The 14,857-nt window shown below is 45.6% G+C and overlaps 1 protein-coding gene across 5 annotated transcripts in view; it reads left to right on the top strand.

The window, feature by feature from the left end:
* The window catches only part of PEX14 (peroxisomal biogenesis factor 14), a 155,813-nt gene that overhangs the window by 286 nt on the left and 140,670 nt on the right, over nucleotides 1–14,857 (top strand). Inside the window, exon 1 of one of the 5 annotated variants that reach the window (XM_063786393.1) lies at nucleotides 5–553. The exons of the other annotated variants lie outside the window; for them this stretch is intronic. The gene's annotated coding sequence lies outside the window, so the exon portion shown is untranslated. Of the gene's footprint in view, nucleotides 1–4; nucleotides 554–14,857 lie in introns of those variants that run through there. 5 annotated transcript variants of the gene reach the window in all.

The following is a 14,857-nucleotide window of genomic DNA, read 5'->3' as shown; positions in this document are numbered from 1 at the left end:
CTTTGACCACATTCCGGAGCCCGGGCTCTGGTGTTTGGCTGTGCCCCCGGGTCCCCACTTCCCGCCTGCCAGCACCTCTGGTCCCACTTGAGCTTGTTGGGGAGGGTGACGGGACCCTTGGGAAGTCCCCAGCCTTGAGCTGCGAGGGCTTGAGAAGGAGAGGATAGATCGATCGTTCCCGGCTGTCCCCTCCGGGGAGGGGCCTGTTTCCATTAGGGTTCCCACTCCCTCACGGCCTCAGCCTCCTGGAGCGGCTGCCAGCCTCTTCATCTGTGGTCACCTTTGCGCTTCTCTCGTCAAGTTGGATAGTCAGAAATAATCTAGTCGAGCCCTCTCAGTGCGTTGATAGGAGAGGGACGCACTGTGACTAACAGACGCCACCAAGCTTTTGGCTGAGGACCCATCCTCGCTTCCCTGGGTTTGGTTTTGTTGGCCGAGGGCTCCGCTCTAGCTTTTCACCTGCAGATTCAGACAAATCCCACTCCAATAAGGGGACCATAAGGACCAGCGTTGACGCCTGTGCCTCTGCGGCCGGGAGGCAGTGGATGATAAGGTCTCCGAAGGGGTTTATAGTCCAAAGGTGGGGTGGGGTGGGGTGAGGAGAAAAGGGCTAAGAGACATCTTACATTTAACTGCCTATGTGGTGTCATGTTGAGCACAAATTACATCTATTATCTCGTTTAGTGTTCACTACAACCTTTATGAAGTGCAGGCTACTAACCTCCATTTCACAGAAATGAATACTAAGGGTTTGTGACATGCCCCAAATCGTGTGCTCTGTTGAGCCTGTATTGAACCTGTGTGACTCCACTAGTCATCCATACATTTTTGAGTTTAGTTAGGATTAGAATGAGGAAGAAGAAAATAGTTTCAACTTGGGGCCTCATTCCTCCTCTCCCATCTCCTTGAAGCACCTCTAAGAGTTTTCAGCAACTTACTAGTATTTCACTTCCTTTAGAAGCAGAAGACCACCGCTTAGTGTTTCTTACTGTCTTATTCTGCACGTCTGTTACAGGAATTGCACTTAAAGGAGTTGGTGTGTTCCCCCATACCAGTTTCTATTAGCAGTGTGAATGATTCAGGAAGAAGATGTCTTGATTGTAAAACATGGGAGATAACAAGGACTGATTCTGGCCGCCTCACTGTCAGGTGTTCTGGAGTTTGGCAAGTGTCGAGAGGAGGGCCTCTCCTTTCTTGCCTTACCACATTTAGTTTGCTGAAATACTAAGGCATCTTGGGGTCTGGGTTTCTCTGAATTGTTTTGTGTTAGGAATGCCCGCAGGCAGGGATTGAAGGGTGTCCTCAGTTCCTGATTCTTTTTTCTTTCTTAAGACGGAGTCTCGCTCTGTCGCCCATGCTGGAGTGCATTGGCGCAATCTCGGCTCACTGCCTCCCGGGTTCGAGCGATTCTCCTGCCTCAGCCTCCCAAGTAGCTGGGACTACGGGTGCCTGCCACCACACCTGACTAATTTTTGTAATTTTAGTAGCGACAGGTTTCACCATGTTGGCCAGGCTGGTCTTGAACTCCTGACTTCAAGTGATCTGCCCGCCTCAGCCTCCCAAAGTGCTGAGATTATATGCGTGAGCCACCGTGCCCGGCTCTGTTCCTGATTCTTATAGGACATTTAATTTGCCAGTGCTGTAAACAGTACTAAAAATCTTGCCACTTGGAGCCACTGTTATGCCCAAGGATTCTTTTGGTTTTGCAAGTTTGCCCTCTCTGTATATGTATTTAATAGAAAAGGATCTAAGGTCCTTTAAGGGGGCATGGCCATCACTTGTTTGATTTTCAGCTCTGCTTCTCCTTTGCCCTCCTTTCCAAAGCTGGTAGAGGTAGGATTGCAACAGAACATGCTGGCAGCCTGGGGGAAAAACTTGAACTTTTCTTTTTTTTTTTTGAGACAGAGTCTCGCTGTGTCGCCCAGGCTGGAGTGCAGTGGCACGATCTCTGCTCACTGCAACCTCCGCCTCCTGGGTTCACGCCATTCTCCTGCCTCAGCCTCCCTAGTAGCTGGGACTATAGGCGCCCGCCACCATGCCCAGCTAATTTTTTGTGTTTTTAGTAGAGATGGGGTTTCACCGTGTTAGCCAGGATGGTCTTGATCTCCTGACCTCATGATCCGCCCACCTCAGCCTCCCAAAGTGCTGGGATTACAGGCGTGAGCTGCAGTGCCTGGCCAAAACTTGAACTTTTCATAATAGACTCTATGGCTATCTAACAAGAAGCAAATGCACACTTTTTGAATGAACCAATGCTCTCCAGCAATTGCCTGTTTCATTTTCAAGTCTTGATCAATCCAGTTTCCCATTTCTCCGATTAAAGCAGAGTAGGATTGAAAGGATTGTTTAGCTAATTCCCCCACGCCTTGTTGTGTAGGGTTAGAACTGTGGGGCTGAGCCAGTATTCTGTCTCTCACAGAAAGTTTGTTAGTTAGCCTTGTCATATCAATCTCTGGTTTCCAGCTGTTAAAGGTGAATAACCTTCTCTTCCCTTGAGAGGCAGTGTAGAATAGCGGTTACAAGTACAGGCTCTAAAGCCAGACCCACTGGCTTGGAATCCTAACTCCACTAACTTACCAGCAATGTCATCTCGGACAGATCTACTTAATTTTTCTAGACTTAATTTCTCCATGTGTAAAACAGGGAAAATACTAGGACCTATCTCATAGAGTTGCTCTGAGGACTAAATGAGTTATTTATTTATTTATTTATTTTTGAGACCGAGTCTCACTCTGTTGACCAGGCTGGAGTGCAGTGGCGCGATCTCGGCTCACTGCAACCTCCGTCTCCCAGGTTCAAGTGATTCTCCTGCCTCAGCCTCCCAAGTAGCTGGGGCTACAGGTATGCACCACCAGGCCTGGCTAATTTTTTTTTTTAAGTAGAAATGGGGTTTCACCATATTGGACAAGCTGGTCTCAAACTCCTGACCTCAGGTAACCTGCCCACCTCGGCCTCCCAAAGAGCTTGGGATTACAGGTGTGAGCCACTGCACCTGGCCCTAAATGAGTTATTTATGTAAAAATGCCAGAACAGTGCCTGAAACAATGTGTTGTCTATTATTATTATTATTCAATTTAATAAGCTCTGAGTTTTCACTCACAAATGGATCTAAACCTTTCTTCAAGTTCTATTACAACATCTTTTGGGGTATGATTTTTCATGTGTTGACTACTTGTCTAGTAAAGTTCTTTTATTCAGAAGTAATTCCTTAAAATTTCAAGGAATGCCCTGAATGCTAGTGTTTATTCTAGCTGTCCTTCATGACTTTTGCATTTCAGGAACATACTTACTTTTTCATAATGGTATAGTCTTTTTAGTCTATCCTCAAGACGACTTGTTGGAATTTCATTTATTGCTTCCTTTGTTCTGTGTTCCCCACATTGCTCTGTTTTATGTGGTTGATCTATTGATTGATTGAGACAGGGTCTCACTCTGTCACCAGAGTGCGGTGGTGTGATCATGGCTCACTGCATCCTTGCCCGCCCGGGCTCAGGCAATCCTTTCGTCTCAGCCTCCTGAGTAACCGGGACTACAGGTGCGCACCACCATGCCTGGCTAATGTATTTTTTTTTTTTTTTTGAGACAGAGTCTCGCTCTGTCGCCCAGGCTGGAGTGCAATGGTGCGATCTCAACTCACTGCAAGCTCCGCCTCCCGGGTTCGAACCATTCTCCTGCCTCAGCCTCCGGAGTAGCTGGGACTACAGGCACCCGCCACCACGCCCGGCTATTTTTTTTTTATTTCATTTTTAGTAGAGACGATGTTTCACCGTATTAGCCAAGATGGTCTCGATCTCCTGACCTCGTGATCCGCCCACCTCGGCCTCCCAAAGTGCTGGGATTACAGGTGTGAGCCACCGTGCCTGGCCTGGCTAATGTATTTTTAAAACAATTTTTGTAGTGGTGAGTTCCTGGCTGGGCGTGATGACTCATACCTGTAATCTTAGCACTTTGGGAGGCTGAGGCGGGAGGATCGCTTGAGGCCAGGAGTTTGAGACCAGCCTTTGCAATATAGGGAGACCTCGTTCCTACTGAAAATTAAAAAATTAGCCAGGCATGGTAGCGCTTGCCTGTGGTCCCAGCTACTTTGGAGGCTGAGGTGAGAGCATCACTTGGGCCTGGGAGGTTGAGGCTGCAGTGAGCGGTGATTGTGCCATTGCCCTCCAGCCTGGGTGAGAGAGCAAGACCCTGTTTGGGGGCGGGGGAAGAGACAGAGAGAGAGAACGTGCTGAGATTATAAGCATGAGCCACCACGCCCAGCCAGCATGGCTGATCTCTCATTGAAGTCCTTTCTAGTGTGTACATGTTGGAGCCCGTAGGAATGAGAAACGTTATCTCTATTTCCCGACTTTCCTACTAGCTTTTCTTCCTTCGCTGAACAGCAGAGGCATGGTTCAATCTGATTACTTCACAGTTACTGAGTATCGAGTATTATTGCGGAAGGTAGATTTCCTATCTGTGGAGGTTCACTGGGTACAGTAAATTTTGCATTGAGAGGCTACAGAAGCAGGCAGGGAGAAGAGCAGAGTGAAAGAGTGGAAGAGCATGGCTTCGCATCCTGGCAGGTTTTCGTGGAACTTCATCGCTCACAACTATTGGACTTATCACTCCACCTTTCTGAGTATGTTTTCTCCTCTGTAAAACGAGAGCAATAATAGTTACCCTTAAAGCTGGGTGTGGTGGTGCATGTCTGTAGTTCCAGCTACTCAGGAGACTGAGGCTGGAGGATTGCTTGAGCCCAGGAGTTGGAGTCTGTAGTGCACGATGATCACATATGTGAATAAACCAGTGTACTCCAGCCTGGGCAACAGAGTGCAACCCTATCACTTAAAAAATAAATAAATAAAAAATAATTACCCTTTTAGTGTTGACTGAAATCACAGATGTGAAGAGCACCTGCTGCATAGTAAGTGCTCAGAGTTAGTTTTCTTCTCCCAGTCTTTACATGTAGTTTTGAGAGTCTGTTGAACTCTTGAATAACAAACAGTAGGTCAGACAAGGTATTTGCCCTCTCAATGTTTTTTTTTTGTTTGTTTTTGTTTTTGAGATGGAGTCTCCCTCTGTTGCCCAGGCTGGAGTACAGTGGCTCAATCTCGGCTCACTGCAACCTCAGCCTCCCAGGTTCAAGCGGTTCTCCTGCCTCACCTGCCTCAGCCTCCTGAGTAGCTGAGACTACAGGTGTGTGCCACTACGCCTGGCTAACTTTTTTTTTTTTTTTTGAGACGGAGTCTTGCTCTGTCTCCCGATCTGGAGTACAGTGGCACAATCTCGGCTCACTGCAACCTCTGCCTCCTGGGTTCAAGCGATTCTCCTGTCTCAGCCTCCTGAGTAGCTGGGACTACAGGTGCCCGCCACCATGCCCAGCTAATTTTTTTGTATTTTTAGTAGAGACGGGGTTTCGTCATGTTGGCCAGGCTAGTCTTGAACGCTTGACCTCAGGTGATCCACCTGCCTCGGCCTCCCACAGTGTTGGGATTACAGGTGTGAACCTGGCACCTGGCCTCAACTTTTTATTTTGAAAAATTTCTCACGTATAGAAAAGTTGAAAGGATAATACTGAGAACTTCTGTAAAATTCCCATAAAAACTTAACCAAGATGCACTGTTCACATTTTGCTGAATTTGCTTTATGTCAGTCTCTCTCTCTCTCTCTGTATATATATATATTTTTTTTTTGGAAGGATTTGTGGTAAGTTACAGACATCAAGGATATTTCATCCTAGAATATTTCACCTTATCTCTCATAAGAGTAAGGTTATTCCCCTGTATAACCACAATGTCATTATCACACAAGAAATTTAAGTGTTGATAAATAGTATTATTTAAAACAGAATCTGCAATCAAATTTTCACACTTAAAAAAAATCAGAATCTAGTGAAGAAACAGAGATTGCATTGATTTTTCTCTTTAGTTTTTTTTTTTTTTCCTTTCCTTCCTTTTTTTTTTTTTTTGTTTGAGACAGAGTCTTGCTCTGTTGCCCAGGCTGGAGTGCAGTGGTGCAATCTTGGCTCACTACAACCTCCGCTTCCTGGGTTCAAGCAATTCTCCTGTCTCAGCTTCCCAAGTAGCTGGAATTATAGGTGCCTGCCACCATGCCTGGCTAATTTTTTTGTATTTTTAGTAGAGACAGGGTTTTGCCATGTTGGCCAGGATGGTCTCAAACCCCTGACCTCAAGTGATCCACCCACCTCGGCCTCCCACAGTGCTGGGAGCCACCGCGTCCAGCCTTAAACTTTGTTTGTTTGTTTTTTGAGACAGGGTCTTACTCTGTCACCCAGTCTGGAGTGGAGAGGTGTTATCACAGCTCACTGTAGCCTTGACCTCCTGGGTTCAAGTGATCCTCCAGCCTCAGCCTCCCGAGTAGCTGGGACTATAGTCATGCGCTATGATGCCCAGCTAATTATTTTTTGTAGAGGTCGGGTCTCGCTGTGTCGCCCAGGCTGGTCTTGAGCTCCTGACCTCAAGTGAGCCTCCCACCTCAGTCTCCCAGGCTTCTTTTACTTAACACATATTTTTGAGATTCATTCATGATGAGAACAGCGACAGTTTATTATCACTGCTTTATACAGTTATTGTATGAATGTGTTTGGCCATTTATTATTAACCATTCTACTCTTTTTTTTTTTTTTTTTTTTTTTGAGACAGTGTCTGGCTCTGTTGCCCAGGCTGGAGTGCAGTGGTACGATTTCGGCTCACTGCAAACTGCTTCCCAGGCTCAAGCCATCCTCCTACCTCAGCTCCCCTGGTAGCTGGGACCACAGGCGCATGCCACCACACCTGGCTAATTATTTTTGTATTTTTTGTAGAGACGGGGTTTTGCCATGTTGCCCAGGCTGGTCTTGAACTCCTGAGCTCAAGCAGTCTGCCTGTCTGGGCCTCCCAAAGTGCTGAGATTACCAGTGTGAGTGACCACATCTGGCCACCATTCTACTTTTTGTTTTTTGAGACTGAGTCTTGCTCTATCACCCAGGCTGGAGTGCAGTGGCGTGATCTTGGCTCACTGCAACCTCTGCCTCCCAGGTTCAAGTGATTCTTCTGCCTCAGCCTCCTGAGTAACTGGGATTATAGGCACCTGCCACCATGCCTGGCTAATTTTTGTGTTTTTAGTAGAGACGGGGGTTTCACCATGTTGGCCGGGCTGGTCTCGAACTCCTGACCTCAAGTGATCCACCTACCTTGGCCTCCCAAAGTGGTGGGATTATAGGCATGAGCCCCTGTGGGTGGCCCATCTTACTTTTTTTTTTTTTTTTGAAATGGAGTCTCGCTCTGTCACCGGCTGGAGTGCAGTGGCGCAATCTCAGCTCACTGCAACCTCCATCTCCCGGGTTCAGGTGATTCTTCTGCCTCAGCCTCCCAAGTAGCTGGGACTACAGGCATGTGCCACCATGCCCGGCTAATTTTTGTATTTTTAGTAGAGATGGGGTTTCTTCATGTTGGCCAGGATGGTCTCGATCTCTTGACCTCATGATCCACCTGCCTTGGCCTCCCAAAGTGCTGGGATTACAGGCATGAGCCACCGTGCCTGGCCTGAGCCATTCTACTTTTAATGGACATTAGATTGTTTCACCTTTGGGGTCATTACAAATAGTACTGCTGTGAAAATACCTGTACGTGTCTTTTTGTGAACATAATATGTGCATTTCTGGTGAGTTCATCTACGTTTTTTATTTTTTATGGTATTGACATGTTTGGAGAGTCTGGACTACTTGTTTTGTGAAATGTTCCACCATCTGGATTTGTCTGATTTGTTCCCTTACATTTAGATCCGGGTTAAACATTCTTTTGTGAGAATATTATGTAAGTGACATTGTGTCTATCTGTGTGTCATATCTGGAGGAACGAATCCCATTGTCGAAGATGAAGTTTGATTGTTTGGTTAAGGTGGTGTCTATCACATTTCTCCATCATAAAGGTAACTTGCTAAATTAGTTGCTTTCTTTGCAACTTTGCTAGTATTGTTTTAAATTTTTGAGACAGGGTCTCACTCTGTCATCCCGGCTGGAGTGCAGTGGCACAGTCATGGCTCGCTGCGGTCGTGACCTCCTGGGCTCAAGTGATCCTCCTGCCTTGGCCTCCCAAAGTGCTAGGATTACAGGTGTGAACATGGCCAAGTTTTTCTTTTTTTCTTTTTTGAGATGGAGTCTTGCTCTGTCTCCAGGGTGGAGTGCAGTGGTATGATCTCGGCTTACTGCAATCTCCACTTCCCAGGTTCAAGCGATTCTCCTCCCTCAGCCTCCGGAGTAGCTGGGACTGCAGGTGTGCACCACCACGCCTGGCTAACTTTTTATATGTCAGTAGAGACAGGGTTTCACTATGTTGGCCAGGATGGTCTCAATCTCCTGACCTCATGATCCACCCGTCTCAGCCCCCCAAAGTGCTGGGATTATAGGCGTGAGCCACTGCGCCTGGCCTGGCCAAGTTTTTTTTTTTAGTATTTTAGTTTAATATTGTATTGACTGACAAAGTCTTATGGCCTAAACTTTACTGTGGAATTCTAATAGGTGTGTTGTGATCAGTTTGAGTTTTGACAAATTGTATATACCTGTGTAACCACTACCACCCCTAAACCTGTGTAACCACCACTGCCACAAGTAAGATCAACAGTTTCAGTATCCCTAAATGTTCCCTTATGCCCCTTCCCATTGAATCCTTGCCTGTGGTCCTAGGAAATCTGAACTGTTTTCTGTTACTATAGAGTATATTTGTCCCTCCTAGAATTTCATATGAATGAATTCATTATGTATTCTTTTATGTCTTTTTTGGCTCAGAATAATGTTTGTGAAATTTATTTGTGTTATTGTATGTATCAGTAATTATCAGTAATGAATTACCTTTTTTTTTTTTTTTTTTTGAGATGGTATTTTGCTCTTGTTGCCCAGGTTGAAGTGAAATGGCGCAGTCTTGGCTCACGGCAACCCCTGCCTCCTGGGTTCAAGAGATTCTCCTGCCCCAGCCTTCCAGTAGCTGGGATTACAGGCGCCCACCACCATGGCCGGCTAATTGGCTAATTTTTTTGAATTTTTAGTAGAGACAAGGTTTCACCATGTTGGCCAGAGTGGTCTTGAACCCCTGACCTCAAATGATTTGCCCACCTCGGCCTCCCAAAGTGCTGGGATTACATGTGTGAGTCACTGCGCCCAGCCAATTTTTTTTTATTTAGTAGAGGTGGGGTTTCACTGTGTTGGTCAGGCTGGTCTCCAACTCCTGACCTCATGTGATCCAACTGCCTTGGCCTCCCAATGTGTTGGGATTACAGGCGTGAGCCACTGCGCCTGACCATGAATTACTTTTTACCACTGAGTAGTATTCCATCGTATGGATGGCTATATCTCAATTTGTTGATCTGTTCACCAGTTGATGGACATTTGTGGTAGTTTTTGATTCCCGCGTAACAGTATTACCGCAAATTTAGCCGCTTGGCACAGCACACATTGATTACCTCATGGTTTCTGTGGGTCAGGAGTCAGGAAACCGCTGGGCTGAGTCTCACCAGGCTACTATTGAGAAATCTGTCAGGACTGTGGTCGCACACAAGGCTTGACTGGGGAGGGGTCTGCTTCCTAGCTTGTGTGGTTGTTGGTGGCATTCAGTTCCTTATGGACCATGAGACTGGAGACTTTAGTTTGTTGCTGTCAGCCAGCGGCCACCCTCAGTTTCTTGCCAAATGAGTCTTCCCACTTGCCTCCTCAAAGCCAGCAGAAGAGAGAGTCTCTTAGTAAAATGGACATTACCACCACGTATCTTACCCACATTAATGCAGTCACATACATGCTGTCACCTTTGCCATATTCTGTTGGCCAGAAGCAAGTAACAGATCCTGGCCACATTTGAGTAGAAGGAACAGCACAGGGGCATGGATACCAGGAGGTGGGGATCATGGGGTCCCCTTAGAGTCTGTTCCCCACAGGATTCCTTCTCATTCTGGGCTACTGTGAGTATTTGTGTATGTATAAGTGTTTGCGAGGACATAGTCTTCATTTTTCTGGGGAAATAACCTGTAAGTGGAATGGTAGGCTCATGTAGTAAGTATGTTTAGCTTTGTAAGAAACTGTCTAAATTGTCTAAATGTTTTTAGCCATTCTGGTGAGTGTGTAGTGTTATTTATTTGTGTGTGGTTTTTTTTTTTTTTTTAGAGAGACAGGGTCTTTCTTTGTCGCCCAAGCTGGAGTGCAGTGGTGCAATCATACATAGCTCACTGTAATCTCCAAGTCCTGGGCTCAAGTGATCCTCCAGCCTCAGCCTCCTGAGTAGCTAAGACTCAGGTGCATGCCACCATGCCCAGCTAATTATTTTTTGAATTTTTGTAGCGAGGGGGTCTTGCTGTGTTGCGCAGGCTAGTCTTGAACTTCTGGACTTGAGTAGCCCTCCTACCTCTGCCTCCCAAAGTGCTGGAAGTACAGGCATGAACCACAGGGCCGAGCCTAAATATTTTTTTGTTTTCAGGATGCTGTTATATTTATGGATTTTATTTTTTAATTATTCAATGCTACTATGTAGAAATAAAATTGAATTTTATATATTGGTCTTGTATCTGCAACCTTGTTAACTTATAATTCTAGTAGGTTTTTTTTTTTTTGAGACAGACTCGCGCTGTGTCACCCAGGCTGGAGTGCAGTGGCGTGATCTTGGCGCACTGCAACCCCCGCCTCCTGGGTTCAAGTGATTCTCCTGTCTCAGACTCCCTAGTAGCTGAGATTGCAGACGCCCGCCACCACGCCTGGCTAATTTTTTTGTATTTTTAGTAGAGACGGGGTTTCACCATGTTGGCCAGGCTGGTCTTGAACTCCTGACCTCAGGTGATCTGCCTGCCCCAGCCTCCCAAAGTGCTGGGATTACAGGTGTGAGCCACCGTGCCCGGCCTCTAGTAGCTTTTTTGTACATTCCTTGTGATTTCTCTATAGACGATGGTATCATCTGCAAATAAAGACAGCTTTACTTCTTACCTTCCCATTAATATGCTTTTAATTTTTCTTGCTTTTTTGCACTGTCTAGGACTTTGAGTGCAATGTTAAAAGTAACAGTGGAAGTGGATGTCCTTGCTTTGTTCCCGATTTTGGGGGAAATATTTTTAGTCTTCTACAGTTAAGTGTTAGCTATAGGTATTTTGTAATAGGTGCCTTTGTCAAGTTGAAGAAATTCAACTTTCATTTTTAGTTTGCTGAGTTTTTTTTTTTTTTTTAATCATATGTGTTTTGAGGCCAGGCACAGTGGCTCACACCTGTAATCCCAGCACTTTGGGAGGCTGAAGCAGGAGGACTGCTTGAGGCCAGGAGTTCGAGACCAGCCTGGACAACATAGTGAGGCCCTGTCTCTATACAAATTTTTTAAAAATGAGTCTGACATGGTGGCACATACCTGGAGTTCTAGCTACTCGGGAGGCTGAGGCAGGAGGATGACTTGAGCCCTGGATTTCCAGCTTACAGTGAGCTATGTCACACCACTGCACTACAGGCACTATAGGCTGGCTGAAAGATGGAGACTCTGTCTCTTTTTTTTTTTTTTTTTTGAGACAGAGTCTTGCTCTGTCACCCAGGCTGGAGTGCAGTGGCTCGATCTCGTCTCATTGCAACCTCCGCCTCCTGGGTTCAAGCGATTCTCTGCCTCAGCCTCCTGAGTAACTGGGATTACAGGCATCCACCGCCATGCTTGGCTAATTTTTTTGTGTTTTTAGTAGAGATGGGGTTTCACCATCTTGGCCAGGCTAGTCTTGAACTCCTGACCCTGTGATCTGCCCACCTTGGCCTCCCAAAGTGCTGGGATTACAGGCGTGAGCCATTGCACCCAGCCTGAGGCTCTGTCTCTTAAAAAAAAAAAATTATTTTTGAATGTTGTCAGGTGCTCTTTTTTGTCTCTATTGAGTTGATCCTTTTGTTTGCTTCCTTTCTTTTATTAATATGGTGATTTATGTTGATTGATTTTTGAAATGTTAAACCAATTTTTTATTCATTGGATAAATTCTACTCGATGTGTTATTCTTTTTATATATAGCTGGACTCAATAGTATTTTGTTAAGGATTTTAACATTTATGTTTGCGAGGGATATTATTCTATAGTTTTTTTGTATGTGGATGTGTAAAATCTTTGGTTTTTATGTCAAGATAGTACTGGCCTCATGGAGTGAGTTTGGCATTTTTTTTTTTTTGTATTCTTTGAAACAGTTTATATAAGATTGCCATTATTTCTTCCTTAAATGTTTGATAGTATTTACCAGTAAAGCCATCTGGGCCTAGAGTTTTCTTTTTAAGTTTTAATTATATACTTTATTACTTTTTCTTTCTTTCTTTTTTTTTTTTTTGAGACAGAGTCTTGCCCTGTCGCCAGGCTGGAGTGCAGTGGCGTGATCTCAGCTCACTGCAACCTCTACCTCCCAGGTTCAAGTGATTCTCCTGCCTCAGCCTCCCAAGTATCTGGGACTACAGGCGTGTGCCACCACACCAAGCTAATTTTTGTATTTTTAGTAGAGATGGGGTTTCACCATGTTGGCCAGGATGGTCTCCGTCTCTTGACCTTGTGATCTGCCCACCTCGGCCTCCCAAAGTGCTGGGATTATAGGCATGAGCCACTGTGCCCGGCCTACTTTTTTTGTTTTTGAGGTTGAGTCTCACTCTGTTGCCTCGGCTGGAGTGCAGTGGCTTGATCTCGGCTTACTGCAACCTCTGCCTCCTGGGTTCAAGGGATTCTTCTGCCTCAGCCTCCTGAGTAGCTGGGATTACAGGCATATGTTACCACGCCTGGCTAATTTTTGTATTTTTAATTGCGAAGAGGTTTCACAACCTTGGCCAGGCTTGTCTCGAACTCCTGACCTCAAGTTATCTACCTGCCTCAGCCTCCTGAAGTATTGGGATTTCAGGCGTCAGCCACTGTGCCTGGCCTGTTACTTTTTTTATTTACATATTTTTAAATTATATATTTAGTTTTAAAAATAGATGTGAGGATATTAAACTTTTTTATTTTTTCCGGAGTCAGTTTTGGTATGTTGTGTCTCAAGGAATTTGTCCTTATCATTTCAGCTATCACTGCTCTCTACAACCTCCGCCTCCTGAATAAAAGCGATTCTCCTGCCTCAGCCTCCTGAGTAGCTGGGATTACAGGTGCCTGCCACCATGCTCGGCTAATTTTTGTATTTTTAGTGGAGATGCGGTTTCACTGTACTGGCCAGGCTGGTCTCAAAACTCCTGACCTCAGGCGATCCACCCGCCTTGGCCTCCCAAAATGCTGGGATTACAGGCGTGAGCCACTGCACCTGGCCTGAAATTTTTATTTTACATATTATACTTTTCATGTCTAGAAATTCTATTTTCTTTTTTTTTTTGAGACGGAATGTCACTCTGTCGCCCTGGCTGGAGTGCAGTGGTGTGACCTCGGCTCACGGCAAGCTCTGCCTCCTGGGTTCACCCCATTCTCCTGCCTCAGCCTCCTGAGTAGCTGGGACTACAGGTGCCCGCCACCATGCCTGGCTAATTTTTTTTTTTGTATTTTTAGTAGAGAAGGGGTTTCACCGTGTTAGCCAGGATGGTCTCAATCTCCTGACCGCGTGATCCATCCGCCTCGGCCTCCCAAAGTGCTGGGATTACAGGCGTGAGCCACTGTGCTCGGCCTCTATTTTCTTTTTATACCTTACATTTCTCTTCTTACTGTGACATGTTTTCATTTAAATACTTGAGTATAGTTGTAACACCTGTCTTACTGTTCTTGTCTACTGGTTATATCGTCTGGTTTTTCTTATTGTTATTGGTTACATTTTCCTGCTTCTTGACATATGTTGAAATTTTTAAATTAAATTTTATGTTTTTGAGACTGAGTTTTGCTCTTGTTGCCTAGGCTGGAGTGCAATGGCGCGATCTCGGCTCACCGCAACCCCCGCCTCCTGGGTTCAAGTGATTCTCCTACCTCAGCCTCCCAAGTAGCTGGGATTACAGGCATGCACCACCACACCCGGCTAATTTTTGTATTCTTAGTAGAGACGGGGTTTCTCCATGTTGGTCAGGCTAGTCTCGAACTCCTGACCTCAGGTGATCCGCCCGCCTCAGCCTCCCAAAGTGCTGGGATTACAGGTGTGAGCTACCGTGCCTGGCCATGTGTTGAAATTTTTTATTGGATGCTGGATATTGTGAGTTCAGTATTGTTGAGGTTATGGATTTTGTGGTCTTTAAAGAGTGCTTAAAGCTTTTTTCTTCTGAGCAGTTTTTTATGGTTTACTGTTATCATTTCGAGTCCTGTTTTTTAGCTTTGTTAGAGTGGATCTGGATAATCTTTAATCTAGGGATCATTTGACCTCTGGTCTCTCCTGAATGCCCTGTGAGGACACTCCAGTCTGGCTGCTTGGGACTCATGATTCCCCTGAGAGTTCTAAGAAATGGCAGCTCATAGCTTCTTCTTCACTGTGGAGTTTCACCCTATGCATGCACAAATTTTAGTATTCAGCAGAGACCTGAGGGAACCTCCAGGCAGATTTCTGGACCACTTTTTCTGCATAGCTCTTTCTTTCTGAAGTCTGTCCTGCAGCTTTCAGCTGCCTTGGCCTCCCTGAACTCTGATCTCTGTCTCTTCAACTTAAGTGGATGGCGTGCTCTGCTGGGGATCCCCCTCTCTCTCCAGGGCCTGAAATGTGTCTCCTGGCAGGAAGCCAGAGTGATTTTAGGGCCCAAGTAATTTGTTTCTCTGCTTTCAGGGATCGTAGTCCTGCACTGCCTGCTGTCCAATGTGTACACACAGTGGTTTTATTTATTTGGCTTAGTTTTCTAGTTGTTTACAGTGGGAGGGCAAATCTGTTCCCTATTACTCCATCATGACCCGAAGTGGAAGTGCATTGGTTGACTTTGAGCAGAGGAGTGACATGAAATAACTTATCATCTCCTCTA

This window comes from Pan troglodytes, chromosome 1 (assembly GCF_028858775.2).
Source record: "Pan troglodytes isolate AG18354 chromosome 1, NHGRI_mPanTro3-v2.0_pri, whole genome shotgun sequence".
Lineage (NCBI taxonomy): Eukaryota > Metazoa > Chordata > Mammalia > Primates > Hominidae > Pan > Pan troglodytes.
Note: the sequence above shows the minus strand (reverse complement) of the source record. Positions and strands in the feature narration are given on the sequence as shown.